This window comes from Triturus cristatus, chromosome 3_1, assembly GCF_964204655.1.
Source record: "Triturus cristatus chromosome 3_1, aTriCri1.1, whole genome shotgun sequence".
In the NCBI taxonomy this organism is placed as follows: domain Eukaryota; kingdom Metazoa; phylum Chordata; class Amphibia; order Caudata; family Salamandridae; genus Triturus; species Triturus cristatus.
The window spans coordinates 1,142,918,286-1,142,941,645 of record NC_140583.1 but is presented as its reverse complement, the minus strand read 5'-3'; positions in this window follow the sequence as shown (position 1 = coordinate 1,142,941,645).

Genomic DNA, 23,360 nt, shown 5'->3' with positions numbered 1-23,360 from the left:
TCTCTAATGAAAGACCAAATGTTACTTGTATTTGTTGCCGCAGAACTCATTATAGAAAACAAACTAGGAATGTTGATCTCTACAGAAAGAGTGAAAATGAAGATAATTATAAGTGGATGGATTTTGCCACATATATATTTCTTGAAAATTGTTTTGAATTGGGTGAAGATCAGCGTATTTGTAAATACTGTTACAACAAGTTAGAGGAAAATAGAATGCCGACCAGAGCTGTACATAATAATTTAGAATTGGATGCTATTCCTGCTGAACTTTCTGAATTAAATACATATGAGTCTATACTCATTCAATGTGTTCATCCGTTCCAGACCATAGTACGTATGGAGCCCAAAACTGGTAAATTACCTCCTTCAGATTTACTGAGAGGTTTAAAAGGTAGAGTGGTGTATTTGCCCTTGGATTTGAAAAAAAATATGGAAACTATTGATGCGGATACTTTGGAAACTGAACCATTAATTATTCTGGTTAATGGTGTACCTACAAAGAATAAGAAGATTTGGCAGGAGCTGGTAGATGTGCGGAAAGTACAAAGAGCAAATTTGTATTTGAAAAAAAATAACAAATGGTATGAATCAATTTATATAGAAGAAGAAGAAGAAGACGAAGATTTTCAAGAAGACACAGAAACACCAACTGGACAAATTGAAAAAGTGGACAAGACAAAGGAAGAAGAAATTTATGAACATTTTAGCATACATCCTCTTCATTCGAAAGAAGTTATGGGAGACAATATTGATCTCTTTCAGATGAAGAAAGCAAAAGGAACTCCCGTGAGTGTATGGGAGGAGAGCTTGGAAGCTCGATGTTTTCCCCAGCTGTTTCCTACGGGAAAAGGAGGACGATACGATGAACGTCCAGAACAGATTCCAGCTTCAGAGTATCGGACTACAAGACTATATGCTGAAGATCCCAGATTTCGACAAAGTATTCCTTATTTGTTCCATCTTTTATTTGAAAGCGACTTGTCTGCACTGTCTTATGCAGTAAATCACATTTTAAAAAGTGGAGTACATTTACAAAATGTGTCTGCTAAGGATTTTATGGAGAAAGTGCAGCACCGAGATGATCATTTGGAAACACAACTGATCAATCTGATGGCTTGTCAGCGTGGGACAAATGAATATTGGTACCGACGCCATGGTGAACTAAAATGCATGTTACGCAATTTAGGAACACCAACATGGTTCCTTACCCTAAGCTGTGCCGAGTACGCTTGGGATGATTTACTGGATTTTCTACGAGAGGCCAATTCAAACATTAAAAACATCGAATACAAGACAGCAGGAGAACTGTGCTCATTGGATCCGGTTAATGTTTGCAGATATTTCAATCATAGATTTGAGGCTATGATGTCCTTCATCTGCAATAAAAAAAATCCACCCCTTGGAGAAGTAGTGGATTTCTTTTGGAGAAAAGAGTACCAGGCAAGAGGTGCTCCTCATATTCATATGCTGTTGTGGATCAAGGATGCCCCAAAGTTTGGAACAGATACTGATGAAGCAGTGTTATCTTACATTGAAGAATATGCAACATGTGGTATACCAAAAAGCACAGAAGAGAACAAGTTAAAGGAGCAAGTTTTACGTTTCCAAAGTCATCGGTGTGGAAAATACTGTCGACGGAAATACAAGAGCAAAGAAAAATACTACTCTAAATGTCGATTTGGATTTCCTAGACCTGTTCTTTCAAATGGAAGAGTAAACAGTTTTATGTCAGCTGTGAGACATACTATCACAAGAAAATCACCTAAGAATACCTACAACCTTAAAAGAAAAGAAGAATCAAAAAATATAAATGACTACAACCCAGTCATTTTATCCATGTGGAACGCTAACATGGATATACAGTATGTAGCTGACAATTCCATTGCTGTTGCACGATATGTAACGTCTTACATTACGAAATCAGAAAAAACAGAATTGAAGGAAATGTGGGAAGAGATTTCTCACGAGAAGACTGTTAGTAAGAAGCTGTACAGTTTCAGTTTGAAGATGTTATCGCATCGAGAAATTGGATCCTACGAATGTTCAGATAGGTTATCTTCTGCAAGTCTCTACTCAAAGTCAAGAAGAATAATTTGGGCAAGTTTAGGCCTTGCAGCAATGAGAAATCGGGTACTGAAATCTGTTGGAGAAATTGAATATTTGGCCGAGAATGACCCAGAAAGTACAGATATATTGAAAACAAACATGTTGGACACATATTATCCCAAGAGAAGTCATCATCTGGAGAACATGTGTCTCTATGAAGTGTTGCAGAACTACATTTATTCACGGAAAGCTGCAGAAGACATTAATAATGGAAAATATAAAGTTGTTGGTGAAGAAGGATGTTTGGTGAAGCAAACCAAAGGAAGTTTGATAAATCACCGGAAGCTGAGTTGCGACACTACCGACAAGAAAGAATTTTACTACTTGGCTCTTTTACAGTTGTTTAAACCATGGCGTACAGAGGATGAACTACTGGGAGAATTTCAAAGCTATGAGGATTCATTTAATGCTTGCAAAGACAGCATACAATGCAATACATTCACAACTTATCTGCAAATGTTAAATGAAGAAATTGAACAGGAAACTACAATTGCAGCAGAAATAGCTAGAGACAGTTCTCAGGACAGCCAAAGTTCAGGAACACACAGTCAAGATCCCCTAGGACAACCAATCGTTGAAAATGAAGCATCAATAGCCATGAATGAAGTGGAAACAGCTATGAATCAAGCTCAAGAAGAATTTATAGACTTAGAAAATTTGGAAAGACAACTGAATCAAGAGCAGCAACAAATTTATGAAGAGATCAAAAACAAAATTGATCACGGATTTCTACATGTAAAAAAAGAGTGCTCATGCACATCATTTCATCCAATCAGGATGTATGTAAGCGGACAAGCTGGCACTGGAAAAAGTTTCCTAATTAAAGTCATCAGAAGCTACCTAAAGCAAAAAACGGATTCTACGTTGTCTTGTGTGGTTACTGCTCCAACTGGGTTAGCAGCATATAACATAAAAGGAATCACCTTACATCGTTTGCTAATGTTACCAGTGGAGCATGAGAACAAAATACAATTCAACAAGCTAACTGGAGAAGCATCCTTGGAAGTTTCACGAGTATTGAAGAAGATGCAAGTTCTCATTATTGATGAGGTGAGCATGGTATCAAACTTAATGCTTGCCTTTGTGCATTTAAGAATGCAGCAAATTTTGAAGACAGACTATGACGTGTTATTTGGTGGAAAACACGTCATAGTTTTTGGAGATCTTTTGCAACTTACTCCAGTTAAAGGACAACCAGTGTTTAATACTGTGACACATGAAGACACGAAGAAGTCATTGGGAAGCATCGGTAATACAAATATTTGGTCCTTCTTTGAGTACAAGGAACTTACAACTAATATGAGGCAAGCAAACGATGAAGAATATGGAAGTATTCTGAAAGATATCAGGATTGGACTACTCACAGAAGCTGGCAAAAAAGCATTACAGACTCGGCTGCTACATAATTTATTTCCAAAGGAAGAAATAGTTGCAGAGAAGATATACAAGAACATTGCAGAAAACAAAAGTGTCATCTGCTTAATGCCTACTCTACGTGAATGCTCAATATTCAATGAGGAGCTTTTGAAATTGGAAAAGGAAGAGATCAGGAAATTGGAAGCAGTGGACAAAATTGAGGATGGAAGAATTACTGTCACAGTAACAGGCAAACTGAAAAATAAATTGGACTCACTAGAGAAGAACATCTCCAAAACAGCTGGATTAGAAAAAAATCTATATGTTTGCATGAACTGTAGAGTGTTTTTAAGGAGAAATTTGGATGTTGAGAAAGGTTTAGTTAATGGAGCGATGGGAAGAGTTGTGGGTTTTATTAATTATCAGAAAAAAGAAGGAATTGAATGTTTAAAAATAAAATTTGATCAGATAGATGAAGTTAAAGATATTTGTCGTTGTACAGTTCGTTTTATGCTTGTGAAAGACTTATATGTACGTAGGAAGCTGTTTCCGTTTTCTCTAGCATATGCTGTAACTATTCACAAGTCTCAAGGATTGACTGTAGATTGTGCATTTGTGAACATTGGTTCAACTGTGTTCAAAGAAGGTATGGCATATGTTGCTTTGTCACGAGTCAAAACATTATCAGGTTTATTCATGATAGACTTTGAAGAATCAAAAGTTAGTGCTGATACAAATTGTGTAAAGGAGTATAATAGATTAAGAAGAAGCTATGCTCCTCATTTAGGTCAGTATCCTGTGTTGGAGAAACGTGTAGTTTCTCGTAAAAGAAAAAATGAGAATATCTGTAGTGAAGATGTAGAGAAGAGGAAAAAAAAGAGGAGTGATGTAATTGCAAGCAAAAAGAAAAAGGAAAATGAAGAACAGGTTGTAGGATGTCATTTTGAAAATAGCTCTGGTGTCAACTGCTACGCAAATGTAGTGCTGAATGTTGCATTTTATCTGGAAAGTTTGCAAGAGCAGATAATAGTAAATCAGGGAAAAAGATTCTGTTCAGAGCTGAGTCTCCTTTTTCAAAAGTTGAGTAAAGATAAAACTCAAATAGAAAGTGCTACTGACATTAGAAAACTTTTAGATGTATGTTCAGGACGAACACAGTTTTCTCAAAATGAACAGCAAGATGCACATGAATTTTTGATGTATTTTCTTCAGGTAGTGGAAGAAGAAGGAGTTCCCATTGACATTTTTTTTGGTCTCTCTTATAAATGGGAACATAGTTGTGATAATTGTTATAATATATGTGGCTCTATTGTTGATAATGAAAGGTTTATTTATTTGACATTGCCAGAGAGTAAAACAGTCACTTTTGCAAAATTAGTTAAAGATGCTAATCATAGCATGAAATGTGGTGAGTGTAATTCTGACATGTTTTCAACATTAATTTTAAAGGAATACGGACAGTATGTAATTTTAATGATGCAACGATGTAGAGCTGATGGTTCAAAATTGGATACTTTAATAAAGAAGTTTACAGGACAGCAATTATCAATTTCAGGAAAAACTTTTGTAACTGTTGCAATAATTTTCCATGATGGACCTACTGTTACTTCTGGACATTACACAGTTTATCTAAAATGTGAAAAAGGCTGGACACTGTGTAATGATTCCCAATTGATTTTCAAACAACGTTTGCCTTTTGATTTAGCAAATTCCTATCTAATCTTCCTGAAACCTAAATTTTAGAGAGACTTGGCAAGATCTGGACAAAATAATTTTACCATTTTACTGGATTACCATTGCAATTTTGTAAAAAAAAGATTTTTAAAATTATCATTTGGCCTAATGGAAAGATAACCAATTGTAATGTGGACTTTTTTAATTTTTAATGCAATTTTGAAAAACCAATAATTTAGAGATTATCGGTAACTTCTGCACATTTTAAATTTTGGAATGTTATTGGACTGCCATTGGAAATTTTTTCAAAAATGATTTAAAAAATTACTATTTGGCCATGTGGAAAAGTAACCAATTCTATTGTGGACTAAATAAATTATTCAAAAAATTTTCGTGAACCAAAATGTTACAGAGAATCGGTGAGATCTGGACAAATTAAACTTTAGAATTTTATTGGATTTCCGTTGGAAATTTATTCCAAAAAAAAAATTAAAATTACTATTTGGCCTAAAGGAAATGAAATCAGATGTATTTTGGAGTTATTTGAGATATAATATTGTGATTATAGTTCTGAAACAAACATATCAGACGGTATTTTAAAGAAATAAGTATTGGTATTAGATGATATTTTTTTACAATATTATGCATTTCTATAATGTTAAGTTTAATTAAAAAAAGAATCAGGGCTTTTTTAATACAATCTTTGTGATTGGTATTTTTTTTTGCCCGCTGTAAAATGATGAATGCAATTGCTTTCACAATTTATAGTGAAATGCAATATATTCTGAAAACAGCAAAAATAAGGCAAAAAGATTTTTTGGTAAAAAATGTAAATATGTGTACTGTATTATAAAATGTTTAAAAAATATTAATACTTTTTTCTTTTTTTCCAGATAGATATAGAAAATTTTCGAAAACTACAAACATTTTTAAAACTATTTTTTAAAAAAAAGAAATGAATAAATATTTTTTCAGTGAGTATGGTAAGTCAATAATAATAATTGTAGTCTCTCAAGGACAATGTAATGTGATAAATGATTTTTAGTGTTTTTTTTAAAAAATAAAAAAAAAGTACGCGCACCGTACGCGTACGGTAAAAAAAAAATAAAAAAAAGTTTTTAAAAACATATGTAAAAAAAAGATGAAAGATAAGGTTGGCTCTTAAAAGAACCGTTGTGTTCATGCAGGGACAGAGGAAAGGAAGCATGGGAAAATTATTCAAAGCGACAAATGTGCTGATCTATTTTGTTGTTCACTAGGGAAACACTGGTCGCCCTATGGCAAATTAGATCTTTACAAAATGTGCAATGAATATCAACCTTCCGAAATCGAGGGTTCATTTCCAGAGGGCCAGCAAAAGGAGATTCTCCCCCCACAGATGAAGGGCTCACCTGACCTGCAGAAGAAGGAGTAAGCCCTGCAGGTGATGGTCCAGGCTGAGCTGCTGTGGATGTACTGGCTCGTCTTTCTGAAGAGTTACCTCCAAAAAGATGACCATGTGTCCTTCTGTGTACATCCTGGAGGTGTCTCTTCATGGTGTGATTCCCAAAGGAATACTTCCTGTCAGGATTACCTCTAGAAAGTACACGCTTACACAGCCTGCAAGTAACTAAGGGTGCATTCACCTTTTGCTGGCCTTCTGGAAAAGTAAAATAATCCCAAACATAAGAAGGCTTTTGTTTCCTCGATCTCTGCCTCAAGACAGTGCTGCTAGTGCTAGCCTCACTCTCAGAAGAGCTCTGCTGTTCTGCCATCGTATCCCAAAGACAAACCAGCTCCTTCTCCCAAGGGATCACAAGCAGAAATGAGGGGAATGGGTGTGGTGTAGGAGAGTTCTAGAACTGAAAGTAGTTTCAACCAATCAAAAGTTGTGTTTCAAGATCACATGACCTACCGTACGCTTACGGTACGCTTACGGTACGCTTACAGCAAAAAGTACGCGTGCGCGTAAAAAAGACACGCGCTTGCGCGCATGCGCATAACAGTCACTCCCCGGCACTTCCGCGTAACGTGCGCGTGTGGCGTAAGCGCGCACGCGTCCCACGCGCAGTACGCGCGGCTACGCAAAGTGCGTAACTATACGCAACCAGCGTAGATAGATTACGGACGTTGCGTAAACCGTACGCTTACCGTGAGCTTACGGTACGCGTACTAAAAAAAAATAAAAAAAAAAAAAAAGAACTGGAAATAAATTTTACATGTTTATTTTAAAAAATATATTAAAAAAAAATATTTAAGGATTTTAAAAATTAAAGCATAGTCTTTATAAAAGGTAAGAAAATTAAATTAAAAATATGTTTGAAAAAATTGAAGAATAAAAAAAAAATTAGCATTTAAAAAACCTTGCAAATTCACTGACAAAACCATGGGTTTCACACACGTTATAGTTAGGAATTAGCATTTTAAAAACCTTTGAAATTCAGTGAAAAACCATAGGTTTCACACACGTTATAGTTAGGAATTAGCATTTAAAAAACCTTAGAAATTCAGTGAAAAAACCATAGGTTTCACACATGTTATAGTTAGCTGGACATTTTACTCGTAAAAAACCAATGAAATTGCCCCGTTATAGTTAGTTCAGCTAACTATAACTCGCGCGCCCGCAATGCACTGCTGATGACGTCACATATTACATCACTCATGACATGGTCAGTGACATCACTCATGACATCACTGATGACATCTCAAATGACATCACTGATGACATCACTGATGACATCATCCTTGTGATAGAGTGGCAGACCTCCTCTTCCCCTAATATAACCTTTGACACACACATTCAAAAATAGAAACTACAATGTTCAAAACAATGGACATACCAATACCAGTTAAAACAACCTTTTCAGTAATTCTAAGATCCACATACACATCCACTCATTCACCAACAGTCCAATTCTGTCACTCATACATGTACTCACTCATCATATGTACTCATACACCTATACATCCTGTTACACAATGCCACTCATCCATAGAGTTACTCACACACATAGTCACTCATGCTAACAAAGAATCAAACATACATTTACTTGCATATACAGTTATACACACACCACCACACTTACTTCTACGGAAACTTACACATACTTAGTCTTTTAAACAATCACTTATAGAAACACATACTTATTCATACAAGAACTCTTTCAATCTCTCACTCTCACATATACTCACATATATACACCAATAGTCACATATACTAGTTTAAAACATATGTAGTTACTCATAAAGACACTATTGAGACAGTCATTCACTCACTAACACACCCATACACACACTCATCCACCCATACAGTCCTGCACACATACTGTGTTCAACACATACAAACAGTGAGTCACTCATTCATGCACCTATGCACTACGTAATACCCCCACCGAACCATGCAGACACTCAGACTGATACTCAAAAAACCAACTAATAACCTATATAGACACCCATGTAGCTACTCACCAACCCATGCAGCCACTTATACACAAAGTGAGAGACTGATACAGATATTTACATATTTAAACATTACTCACTAAGCCATGTATTCACTATGATACACTTAATCAGTCAGTTACACAATCAATTTTTCAAAAACAAATCATCCATTTAGACACTTATATACCCATTTATTCTTCCATCGACCTTGAGATATACATATATAAAACATATTTAATTTTCAGAAAAACCCACATTCACTGGATGATGTCATCAGTGATGTCATCAGTGATGTCATTTGAGATGTCATCAGTGATGTCATGAGTGATGTCACTGACCATGTCATGAGTGATGTAATATGTGACGTCATCAGCAGTGCATTGCGGGCGCGCGAGTTATAGTTAGCTGAACTAACTATAACGGGGCAATTTCATTGGTTTTTTACGAGTAAAATGTCCAGCTAACTATAACATGTGTGAAACCTATGGTTTTTTCACTGAATTTCTAAGGTTTTTTAAATGCTAATTCCTAACTATAACGTGTGTGAAACCTATGGTTTTTTCACTGAATTTCAAAGGTTTTTAAAATGCTAATTCCTAACTATAACGTGTGTGAAACCCATGGTTTTGTCAGTGAATATATATATATATATATATATATATATATAGATAGATATATTATCTACTGGCGGTCGCCAGTAGATAGTTATAGTTAGGACCGTGTTTCCATAGGAAATCTCAAAATTCTATTTTGAATAACTTTGGCGCCGGTTGACGAATCCTCGCAAAATTTTCAAAACTAATGGGGCGCTACGCTCCGCTCCTACCCTGAAAGTCTCGGGGGGATTCGTCAAGCGGGGGCTGAGAAAAAAGGGGGGTCCCAAAACGCGTTTTCCCCATGCATTTTTCCATAGGACCTTTAGTCCGAGCTACAGCCCGAACGGCTGAACAGAATTATGTGAAATTTGGCAGAGAGGCAGCCCTCAGGTCAGGGATGTGCCTTTTGAAGGTCTTGTGTAAATCTGTTCAGTATTTCCTGAGAAAATAGCATTTAAATCAATATATATATCTATGGGCGCGCTCCGTGCGCTTACGGTAAGCTTACCGTACGCGTACGGTGCCGTGCGCGAGCGTGATTCTGATTGGTTGTTAGATCAAAGTAAACATTCGAATCGGTCGAAACCAGGAAGTGTCGGCCGCCATTTTGTCTCTCGCAGTCTGAGGGGGTGAAAAACAAAGGAGGATAACGTGAAAAGGGGGCAGGCTGGACAGTTCCTGACCCCCTAGCCTTGGTCAGGGGGTCTCAGAAGGATCCCCAAGGGAAAAAAATTAATTTTAATTTTTTTTTTTTAAAAACGCCGAATGCGCGCAGCGTACGCGCACGGCGTAAACGGAGAAATTCCGCGAACTTCGCATAATTACGCGTACCGAGCGCGCACGGCAAAAAAAATTTTTCAAAAAGGAAAACTTAAAAAAAAATAAAAAAAATTGTGAGGTAAGGTTGGCTCTTAAAAGAGCCGTTGGGTTAATACAGGGATGGAGGAAAGAAAGAATGGGAGCATCTACAAACGTGCTGATCTATCTTATTGTTAATAAGGGGAACACTGGTCTCCCCAAAAACAATAAGACCAGAACACGTTATACACCTCATTACAACCCTCCCAAATCAAGGGTTAACGTCCAGAGGAGCAGAAGAAGGTGATGCTCCCACCTCAGAGGAAGGGCTCAGCTGAGCTGCCGATGATGTACTCGGCTGAGCTTCTGAGGTTGGGCTCTGGTGACTTACTGAAGAGTTTTCTCCAGTATGTCGAGCAAAGGTCCTGGGATGTCTATCCCTAAGGTGTCTCATCATAGAGTGATTTCCAAAGGAATACTTCTTCCTTGGATTTCCTCTAGATAAAACACGGTCACAAAGTGTGCAAGTGACCAATGGAGCATTGACCTTTTTCTCCCCCTCTGGAAAAGTAAAATACTCCCATACAAAAGAATTCTTTTGTTTCCTCCTTCTCTGGATGATGGTGGTGCTGCTAGCCTCACTCTCAGAAGAGGTCTGCTGTTCTGCCATTGTATCTCAATGTCAATTCAGCTCCTTCTCCTAGGGGACCTCAAGCAGTAATGAGGGGAATGGGTGTGGTGTGGGAAGTTTCTGGAACTGAAAGTAGTTTCAACCAATGAAAAGTGTTCTTTGTGGATCACATGACCTACCGTGCGCGCTCCGTAAGCTTACGGTACGCGCTCGCAAACAAGTACGCATGCGCAAACGTGACGCTTACGGAGCGCTTACGGAGCGCGTACGTAAGACGCACTCGCGCATGCGCATTACACGCCCCTGCGTAACCGCGACGTTGCTTCCGCGTGTACGCGTACGTCACGTACGTATCACGTAAGCATGCTGTACTTATGACGTGCGGAGCGCGTAGCGTCAGCTTACCGTACGCACACCGTACGTATGACGTACGGAGCGCGTAGCGTCAGCTTACCGTACGCGCACGGAAAATAATCTGGTGTTTATTTCAAAGTGCTCAGTGGCAGCACACTGGTTTTCCTGACGCGTTTCGTCTCCATTGTGAGACTTGTTCACAGGTGAATAGCATTTGCCACATTCAACCACAGTGTTTAAATCCGTTTCAGGCTGTCATGTGACACATTTGGTTTAGTGTCCTACAGTTCCCAAAATGCACTGTACTGTTAACAAACATACCAAACGGAGTGCAGTGCAAAAATACATTACTTTCAGCATGATTGCGTTACGTGTCAGCACTGCTATCTCATGTTGCATCATCCTCTTTACAGCGCATTTTGCTATTACCGTGGACTGTAGTGATTGAAATATTTAAACAGTCTGTCTTGTACATAGGATATTTCCACAGTGTGAGCACATTGTCAATGTTCATTATTAGCAATGTTTAGAGGTCTATTTGTCCATGTAATGCTGTCACTTTCGATACAATATCCAAACGCTGGTACCAGATAAAGTCAGGACGAGGTGTCACCTCTCCCGTATCCCTTGCTCACCTCCGTGTCAAGTATTTCCTGGAAAATCCTTTTCTTGCATGGTAGGCGTCGGGTCATGCTTCCTAATTCAATATCACACCAAGAAACCTCCGACTTGGAAGCCCCCAACCCTGCAGGGCGGCCTCGGAAACAGGGACGGAGCATATGTATATATGTATATATATATATATATTACCTACTGGCGGTCGCCAGTAGGTAGTTATAGTTAGGACCACGTTTCCATAGGAAAACCTCAACATTCTATTTTGAATAACTTTGGCGCCGGTCGACGAATCCTCGCGAATTTCTCAAAATAGGTGGGGCGCTACGCTCCGCTCCTACCCTGAAAGTCTCGGGGGGATCTGTCAAGCGGGGGCTGAGATAAAAGGGGGGTCCCAAAACGCGTTTTTCCCATGCATTTTTCCATAGGACCTTTAGAACGAGCTACAGCCCGAACGGCTGAACAGAATTACTCAAAATTTGGCAGAGAGGTAGTCCCTAGGTCAAGGAAGTGCCTTTTGTAGGTTTGGTGTAAATCTGTTCAGTAGATTCTGAGAAAATAGCCTTTGAATCAATATATATATCTGTAAGCGCGCAGAGTGCGCGCTGGGTGCGCGCACCCTGCCGTGCGCGAGCGCAATTCTGATTGGTTGTTAGATCTTAGTAAACATTCGAATCTGTGGAAGTCAGGAAGCGGCGGCCGCCATTTTGGCTATCGCATAAAGAGGAGGTGATAATCAAAGGGGGAGCAGTTGAAAAGGGGGCAGAGTGGGTAGAAATAGACCCAGTAGGCATTGTAAGGGGGTCAAAGTAGGACCTTGTAGGGCAAAAAAAAAGAATAATATTTTGTAAAAAAATATCGCCGAGTGCGCGCACCCTGCGCGCACCCGGAAAAAAAATAAAAATAAAAGAAATTTAAAAAAAATTGCATTTAAGTGTTTAGATATAAGGTGGCTCTAAAAAGAGCCCTTGTGTTTATTGTTTGTTTTTCGGTACCTACAAGTAAGTACCGACGCAGAGTCTGAGGTTCAAGAGGAAGACTCTGTTCCCTTCATCATTGAAGTGCACACCATCTCCTCTATAAATGTCTTGCATGTCGTAACGCAAGTTGTTGTGGTAAATGGAACCCATACCATAGTCTCTGAGGAAAGCAGAAATAGATTTGTTGACGTGCTTCCTTGCTTTGTCAATCTGCGGACAAAATTGGTTGGACCAGTTCCACTTTTGCCTTTGGCATATGTTAGAATATACAAAGGCAGTTTGTGGAAAAAGCGACATCAATTGCACAAAGGTGTCCTTAATAAGCATTTCCAAACCTACCCCAGTTAAAGTGCCTAGATCATTACCACCACAGTGCACAATAATAAGGTTAGGCTGTGGGAGATGTTGAAAGGTTTTCACCAAAGGCATTAATTGGTGCCACTTTAACCCTCTCTGACCAATCCACTTGATGTCTACATTTGGCAAAGCAAGGTCTCTCACCATACCTCTTTTCTCTGCAAATTTTTCACTCCAGAAGACATAGCTGTGTCCTACAATCCACACTGTGAACATCTTCAAAGGAGATCTGGATGCACTCAGGAGGTGTAATTCAGTAGAATGGTAAAAAGAAATGAAAGACAGTTTGGAAATGGAGGCATACATATTTTTTAAAAAAAAAAAAAGAACTGATTGGCTGTTTCATACCATTCTACACTAAAAACTAGGCTGTATGTGTAAAATAATAGAAGCATGTTTTGTATTGGTTCAGAAAAATGTGTTACCAAAGAACAGTACTATGGATTTGCTGTAAGGTTTGAAAAGTCAAGCACTCTTGCTCTGTGGAATTGAAACATTGTGTGGCGAACTTCTGACCTAACTCCACACAGCAGTGTTCCATGAGCTGTTGCTATGGTAGCAGGCAGAAGTCAAGTTGGGGGAAGGGAACTAGGCAGAAGTGAAGTAGGGGGAAGGGTACTTTTGGAAAAGGGTTGGTTTTCAAGCAATAGAAATGTGTGATTACATTTGAAAAAAAGGGGGAAGCAGTGAGATTTGAAATTAACATATATATGTGTGGAAAAATAGAGGGAAAGATTGCCATTATCTGGTTCTGCTGAGTGGAGAGAGGTGTAGAGAACAGAGGTCCTGGCTCTGATAATGTGCTGTGGGGTTTTGAGGTTTCAGTCTGTAATGCAAATACATTCAGCATCACTAAGGCTGGTTGCCCTTGCTGGAGTGTAGGCAGTAACCCAGCATACACATGGTTTGTGGTCTGAAAAAGCAGTCTGGACATGTGCATTTAAAAAAATCTGAAAAGTGGATTCATAATGTGTCAGTCTGTAAAAGTGATTTTCACTTGCCAACAAAAAAGAGCAGTAAGTGTGCATTCAAATTGGCAAAGATTTTTCGTTTTGTGACTAATGTGAAAACATGACTCTGTGTGCAAATAGGAATTACAGGAAGAGATTTGTTGCGTTTTGCTCTGGTGATTTCACAGTTGCATTAGTAGGAAAAAGGGGGAGTCTCTCTCAAAAAAAAAAAAAAAAACCTTGGGTGCGCGCAGGGTGCGCGCACCTCAAAAAAAAATTTAAAAAAAATTTTCAAAAAAAAAATTTGTTTGGTTAAGTTTATAAGTGGCTCTTAAAAGAGCCCTTGAGTTAATGGAGGGAAACAGGAAGAGAAAAACGCAAAAAAAGAAAAAACATCTATGGCCTAGTGCATGAATGCGCATCAAATTTTCTCTGAAGGAGATCAAGACTGGTCTCCCCCACAGAAATAAGAGAACCGCAATCAGTGCACCGTGTAGACAACCTCGCCAAACAAGGTGGACCAACAAGAGGTAAAGAAACAGGTGAAGGCACCATCGCAGCTGAAGTGCTCCCCTGAGCTGCCGAAGATGTGCTCGGCTGAGCTGCTGCTGATGTCATCGGCTGAGCAGGTGGAGGGTTTTCTCCAGAAGCTCGACGATAAGATGCTGGGTGCATTTTGTAAACATGTCTCAACATAGTGTGAATGCTAAAAGAATATTTCTTGTTAGGATTCCCACGAGATAAGACTTTTTTACAAAGTACACATGTAACTTTTGGTGCATTTACCTTTTTCTCATTCTCAGGAAAAGTAAAAAACTGCCATACAAAGCTGTCCTTCTGCTTCCTGTTCCTCTGCCTCTCAAGAGTGTCCTGCTCACTGTCTGAAGTAGGTTGCTGTTCAGCCATTGTCTCTCAACAACAGAATAGCTCCTTCTCCAAAGGAATCAGAACTAATAATGAGGGGAGTAGGTGTGGTTTGGGAAGAATCTGGAACAGAAAGTACTTCAAACCAATCATAAGTGATGATTCTTGATCACATGACTTGCCATGAGGGGATTGGGTGTGGTATTGAAACAATTAGAAACTGAAAGTAATGATAACCAATAAGAAATGTTGTTTTATTATGTATAAACCCGAGGTGCGCGCACTGCGCAAGCTCCGTGCGCGCACCCCGTGATGACGTATGCACGAACGCGTAAACGCGCAGGTGCATACGTCATATACGCGCACCTAGCGCGCATACGTTTAACACGCGTATACGCGACCGTTATTGCGTGTAATTTTAGCGTATGCGGAAGTAAACCGCGTCGAGGGCGTAGGACGCATGCGTACGTACGTACGCATACGTACTGGGTGCGCGCTCCCAGCGCGCACCAATAAGTATATTTGCGTACGTAAATAACGTACGCCGGAATTCATAAAAAACATACGAAATAGTACTAGGTGCGCGCTCAGAGCGCGCACCCCAAGAATTTATAAATAAAAAAAAAAAAAAAAAGAGGACATTAAATAATTAAAAAAATTATTTAAAAAAAAAAAAAAAAAATTATTTAAAAAAATTATTAAAAAAAAATACAGATAATATATAAATGAATATAAAGTAATTTTATTTAAATAAAAAAAAATATCTTTAATTAAAAATACATAACTTAGCATATAAAAAACCATACAAATTCTCAGAAAAAAACATAGGTTTCAAAAACGAAATATTTAGGGATTAGCATTTAAAAAACCTTGCAAATTCACTGAAAAAACCATAGGTTTCACACACGTTATAGTTAGGAATTAGCATTTAAAAAACCTTGCAAATTCACTGAAAAAACCATGGGTTTCACACACGTTATAGTTAGGAATTAGCATTTAAAAAACCTTAGAAATTCAGTGAAAAAACCATAGGTTTCACACATGTTATAGTTAGCTGGACATTTTACTCGTAAAAAACCAATGAAATTGCCCCGTTATAGTTAGTTCAGCTAACTATAACTCGCACGCGCCCGCAATGCACTGCTGATGACGTCACATATTACATCACTCATGACATGGTCAGTGACATCACTCATGACATCACTGATGACATCTCAAATGACATCACTGATGACATCATCCTTGTGATAGAGTGGCAGACCTCCTCTCACCCTAATATAACCTTTGATACACACATTCAATAATAGAGACTAAAATTTTTAAAACAATGGACATACCAATACCAGTTACAACAACCTCTTCAGTAATTCTAAGATTCACATACACATTCACTCATTCACCAACAGTCCTATACAGTCACTCATACATGTACTCACTCATCATATGTACTCATACACCTATACATCCAGTTACACAATGCCACTCATCCATAGAGTTACTCACACACATAGTCACTCATACTAATAAAGAATCAAACATACTTTTACTTGCATATACAGTTATACACACACCACCACACTTACTTCTACGGAAACTTACACATACTTAGTCTTTTAAACAATCACTTATAGAAACACATACTTATTCATACAGGAACTCTTTCAATCTCTCACTCTCACATATACTCACTTATATACACCAATAGTCACATATACTAGTTTAAAACATATGTAGTTACTCATAAAGACACTATTGAGACAGTCATTCACTCACTAACACACCCATACACACACTCATCCACCCATACAGTCCTGCACACATGCTGTCTTCAACACATACAAACAGTGAGTGACTCATTCATGCACCTATGCACTACATAATACCCCCCACCGAACCATGCAGACACTCAGACTGACACTCAAAAAACCAACTAATAACCTATATAGACACCCATGTAGCTACTCACCAACCCATGCAGCCACTTATACACAAAGTGAGAGACTGATACAGATATTTACATATTTAAACATTACTCACTAAGCCATGTATTCACTATGATACACTTAATCAGTCAGTTACACAATCAATTTTTCAAAAACAAATCATCCATTTAGACACTTATATACCCATTTATTCTTCCATCGACCTTGAGATATACATATATAAAACATATTTAATTTTCAGAAAAACACACATTCACTGGATGATGTCATCAGTGATGTCATCAGTGATGTCATTTGAGATGTCATGAGTGATGTCATGAGTGATGTCACTGACCATGTCATGAGTGATGTAATATGTGACGTCATCAGCAGTGCATTGCGGGCGCGTGCGAGTTATAGTTAGCTGAACTAACTATAACGGGGCAATTTCATTGGTTTTTTACGAGTAAAATGTCCAGCTAACTATAACATGTGTGAAACCTATGGTTTTTTCACTGAATTTCTAAGGTTTTTTAAATGCTAATTCCTAACTATAACGTGTGTGAAACCCATGGTTTTTTCAGTGAATATATATATATATATATATTTTCCTCCAACCGGCTCACTTTCCCAAACAACGGTGCTCTGAGATGGTGCGCTGTGAACACGGCCGAGCCCAGCCGTCATTAAATTGCAGCAGTATTCCTTTCGGAAATATTCCACACGCACTCACAGGTTTTGCAATTAAATTGCTCTCACTTATTTTACAGCAATGTTACCGACAGCAAACCCTACGCATTTCAGTCTCTCCTCAGACCTTTTTATATATATATATATACATGCAGGATAACATTAAAACAACAACAATTAACTCACTATTTCACCATTTAATGCCCTGCCAGGTCCCCGGAGATTGAGTCCCGGAGCCCCAAAACAGCCCAGGGAGGAGAGCCATGTAGCCCTTTTGCCTTTGCATATATCGGCAGTACCCTGTGTGGTTGGCCGTTCCGGGGCTGAAATCGGTCATTGATGACATCCCTGATACCACCTCAGATAACATCCCTGATGACACCTTAAATGAGATCACTGATAACAGTGATTGTGAGTGTGTTCTAAAAGTTATGGAGTGTTGAACACATATACTAAGGTGAATGATTGTGGGAGTGCCTTTATGGGTGAGTTGGTATGAGTGTGGTATATAGAAGAGTGAGTGGGTATGTGAGAGACTGTATACATGAGTAGGTGGGTGTGTGAGTATTTGAATGGGCATCTGTATCGGTGAGTAGGTATGTAAGTGGCTGGAATGGTGAATGAGAGGGTGGATGGGTGGCTGTATGGATGAGTGTGCCTGTATTAGTGGCTGTAAATGGTGAATGAGAGGGTGCATGAATGGGTGACTGAGCAGGTACATAAGTGGCTGTATAGGTGTATGAATGGGTGTGTAGGTGGGTGTATGGGTGAGTGAGTAGGTGTGTGAGTGGCTGTATGGGTGAGTGAATGGGTATGCGAGTGGCTGTATGAGTGAGTAAGAGAGGATATATAGGAGAGTTTGTGCTTGTCTCGGTAACTGTACTGGTGTGTGAGTATATGTGTTAGTAAATGTATGTGTAAGTGAGTGGGTGTGCAAGTAACTATATGGATGAGTGAGCCGCTATACGAGTGGCTGTATGGGTGAGTGAATAGGTGGGTGAGTAGCTGTATAAGTTACTGATTCTGTTTGTGAGTGGCTGTATGGGTATATGAGTAGGTGTGTAAGTGTCTGTATGACTGAATGTTTGAATAGCTGTATTGGTCAGTGAGTAGGTGCATAAATGGCTGTGTATTGTATTGTATATGGTTTTTATAAAGCGCAACTATCACCCGACGGGTACCTTGGTACTGTGCTACATGACTGATCATCAAACGGTTGGGGGAAAAACAAGAGTAATGCAAGCGGGACAGTTCCAAGGCTGTCATGTTCTAGGGAACAGCCAAGTTTTAATCTTCTTTCTGAACTGCATAAGATCATGAGACTGTCTAAGTTCCAAAGGAAGGCAGTTCCAGAGCTTAGCTGCAGCATGAAAGCCCACCCCCTAACCTGACTCTCCGAATCTTCGGAACTTTCACCAAACAGGCAGTGGCAGACCGGAGACACCTTGTTGGTATATACCATGCAAAGGTATCTTGAAAAGGTATGGGTCGAAGGCCATGTAAGGCCTAAAAGACCAATCATGGGGACTTAAACTGGACCCTCTGCAATAAAGGCAGCCAATGAAGCTCTGTAAGGGCCAACGAGCGTGATGAACGACGTGGTTTCATCAGAGCCAGTTTAGCCGCCACAGTTTGAACTCTTTGAAGGCGTTCAATGAGAAATGTAGGGGCCTCCGACAATAGGGCGCTACAATAGTCTAATCTACTGAGGATGATGCTACCAACGACCAGCACTCTGGCCGTCACTGGTAGTACCAGGAGAATCTTCCTCAGAGCTCAGATCAGAGAAAAACAGTTCCCTACCACCTTGTTAACATGCATTTCCAAGGTTAAAGTAGCATCGAACTTAACTCCCAAATTTCGTACAGCTTTGACCGGAGCCACACTAGACATGGATGGAGGGGGCCAAAAATTTCCAGGAGAAGGGGGGGAACCCTCCCTGTAGAACAGTATAGAACTTCAGTCTTATCTGAATTAAACTGAAGTGAGTTAGCTCTTAGACAACATGCAGTATCTTGCATGCAATCATGGAAAGCTGTCAAAGGGATCAACTGATTTCCCTCTAGGGAAAAAAAGATTTGGGTGTCATCGGCATAGTTCACCAATTTCACACCATGCACCTTTATAATTTCAATCAGGGGTTGCATATAGACATTGAAAAGAATAGGGCTTATTGCCGATCCCTGTGGGACGCCATGGTGAACATTGAAGAATTTAGATTGATATGGCGGGAGAGAGACCACCTGACACCTATCAGAAAGATAGGAACAGAACCATTCTAGAGCTGTCCCTGACACCCCAACTTCTTCCAGCCTGGTCAGCAGAATATCATGGTTGACCGTATCAAAAGCGGCAGAAAGGTCAAGCAAGACGAGAATGCCCGATTGCCCCCTGTCTGCCCGCAATCGAAGATCATCTAATACGGTCACTAGAGCAGTCTCAGTTCCATGGCCAGGTCGGAAGCCGAACTGAACATTATCCAGCCTGAGATTAAATTCCAGGAACTGAGACAGACTTCTGCTGACCAGTCGTTCAATGATTTTAATTGGGTATGGAAGGAGTGAGATTGGTCTGTAGTTGGCGGCGCAGGTCAGGTCCAAAGTCGTTTTTTTCAAAAGTGGGGTAACCACTGCCCGTTTCCACTCCCCTGAAACTAATCCAGAGGCTAAAGAACTGTTACAGATCTGGCGCAAAATGGGAAAAAGTTCAGAACCCAGCTTCTTCCAGATTTTATGTGGAAGAGGATCCAAAGGGGATCCTGAAGACACACTTGCAGCAGTTCTATTAAAAGTCTCCTCCGAGAATGCCTCAAAGTGGTCCAAGATGGATTTCAGGCCTATCACTGTCCTTTTCCCCTTTCCCGGCTCCTTCAATTCATTACTTTTAGCAGTAGATCCATCCTTCCTAGGAGGATCATTCGTCTTTAGTCCATCAATTATGTTACTTATTTTATCCATGAAAAAAGTTGCTAGACTGTCACACAAGGTCTGAGTTGGCATAATTTTGGACTGTGTGCACTCAGGGACGGTCATGTCTTTCACTATTTTAAAAATTGTTCAAGAGTTATTTTTAGAATTTAAAATAATGTTAGCAAAATATTCAGATTTGGCCAGGGCGATTTCCTTCCTATATTCCATAAGTACAGCCTTCCAAGAAGACTTAGCCTCTTCCGAATAAGTCTTCCTCCATTTTCTCTCCGACTGCCGGCAGATCGATTTCAGGGATTTAGATGGTCATTATACCAGCAGGCAGATGGCCTGCTAATCTTCTAGCAATTTTTTATAGGGGCGATTTGGGCAAGTTGACTCTCAATCTGATCACAAAAATTCGTATAATTATCTTCCACTGTTTTGTTATTGAAAATGGTCCCAAGGGAAAATACCGAGGAGGAGCTGGTCTTCCTTTTAAGGAGTCCCTCCCAATCTCTACTCCTGAACAACTTAGCCACTCTAGTGGCGGGCCGTACTCCTCTTCGGTCAAATAACTGAAACTTGACCAAATGATGATTGGACCAGCCAACTGGGAGGATCTCTACTGCTCCCAAGGCCTGTTCCTTAGAGAAGTTTAAATCTAATATATTTCCTCCCTTATGGGTAGCCTCACTAATCCACTGGCGCAATTGCAAACTCTCACAGGCCTGGATAAGATTATTATATCCAGAATCCAGAGTTCCATTACACCATCAATTAAAATCGCCCATTATAAACAGATTAGAGTGGGTAAGAGCCATATTGCAGATGACGTCTATTAATCCCTGCATCTGAGATAGACTCACTGTTCCTGGCGGTCTATAACAAACAATACCCGCCAGTACGCAGCCTTTGGTATCTTTAAGTGAAAAACCAAAAAGTTCAAAGACCTCTACTTCATCAATCTCCAGTTGAATAAAGTCCAGGGATTCCCTAAAAATAATCCCCACACCGCCTCCTCGTCCTCCACATCGAGGTTTAGGTAAAATGTTATAGCCCGGAGGACTATGTGAGCTAGTGGTTGCATTAGTGGCTGTATGGGTTAGTTGATTTGTGAGTGGCTCTATGGTTCTGTGAGTAAGTGTGTGAGTGTTTGTTTGGGTCTGGGAATGGGTATGTCGGTGGTTGTGTGGGAGTGGGTGTATGGGATATTGTATGAGGGTATAGGTGAGTGGTTCTGTGGATGATATCACAGTGATGTCATTTGTGATGTTATCACTGTTGTCATCAGTGATGTCACTGACCATGTCATGACTAATATGTGAGGTCATCAGCAGTACATTGCAGGGGCATAATTGATAGTTAGCTCAGCTAACTATGACTGCTGAATGTCTCGAGTAAAATGTGAGGCTAACTACAACAGCCTCGATAAATGTTGTTTTTTTCAGTGAATGTTTAAGGTTTTTTAAATTCTATTTCCTAATTGTAATGTTCCTGTAACCTTTGGTTTTGTCAGTGAATTTCAAAAGTTTTTAAAAGTATATTTCCTGACTTTAACGTCCCTGTAACCTTTGATTTTATCAGTGAATTTCACTGTTTTTTTAAATTTAATTTCCTAACTGTAACCTGTTGAGGTTCAATTTCTGTCAGATGAGCAATGTGCCATAATGAATCCTGCCCAGCTTATTTATCCAAGAATAGGCCATCTTTTTGTGCAAAAACTCTATCCAACTGGAGTACTTTATACTGGCTTGTTAGACCTGGCACCATTGGAATGGATATCCCTTCCATTTTTTGCTGTTGCCTACTGTGTTTTGCTATGTTTTTGCTGGTCTAGATGCTTTTGGCACTTTGCCACTGCTGTTCAGTGCCAAAGTGCAAGTGCTCCCTATTGTAAATTGGTGTAATTGATTAGTGACTCCATGATTGGCTATTTGGTTTACTTGTCAGACCCTAGTACAGTGCACCATGAGTGCCTAGGGCCTGTAAATCAAATGCTGCTGGTGGGCTTGCAGCACTGATTGTTCCACCCACAGAAGCAGCCTGTAAAATGTGACTCATGCCTGCCATTGCAGAGCCTGTGTGCAGTCTGGGAACGCCATGTTGACTTGGCATATTCACACACTTGCCAGTCCATAAACCTTCCCTGTTCTACATGTTAGTCACCCCTAAGGTAGGCCCAAGGTACACCTGTGTGAAAGGTAGGACATACCCTGATGTGTGTGGCATGTCCTGATAGTGAATTACAGCCAATTTCGTTTTTCACTATTGCAAGGCTATCTGTTCCCATAGACCAGAATGGGCAGTTTTATTATAACATCTTATAATCCTAGCTGACCCTAGGAACAAGATGGGAAAATAAAGTTTATTATGCCTGAACTCAGAATGTTAAAATACATCTTTTAGTGTGGGTGATTTTTACATTCTGTGTTTGAAACTACCACTTTTAGAAAGTAGGTATTTACTTGCCTAACTGTTAGAAATGGGATCTCTGGTTGGCTAAGGCTTGCACCAAAGCCAGGCAGAGACTACCACTCTAGTCAGGGCAAGGGAGTGACATGCCAAAGATAACCCCTGCTCACCCCCTTGGTAGCTTGGCACGGGCAGTCAGGCTTATCTCGGAGGCAATGTGTAAAGCGTGTGCACACGCACACAGCAACCACATACCAGGCACACCACAAAAGGAACTCCACACAAGGTTATATCAAAAATAGCTTTTGTATTCTCATAACACATTAGAATATGAATCACATAATATACAATGTGCCCTCTGGCACTAGGTAATATCTACAAGGCATTAAATACACATGACCGGGCCAATTGGACCACTGTCAGAACCATCACAAAGGAAACTTAGTAAATGTAGGACATATCAAAAACGTAGAACACAACCAGTAATCACTGGCAAACTCAGCATCATCCTGTAACATAAACCATACTATGCACAGTATCACATCTAGGTGTGAAATACATTCTGCGCCAACCTTACCAGCATAAACACATTTTCATCTCATCGGTCTAAACGCACTAGACCCTAACCTCCTAAGCATAATTCACATTAGCGCCATAACTCACAGTAGAGAATAATCTCATTAGCATAAACCACAGTATGCAAATAACCTCATGCATAAACCAC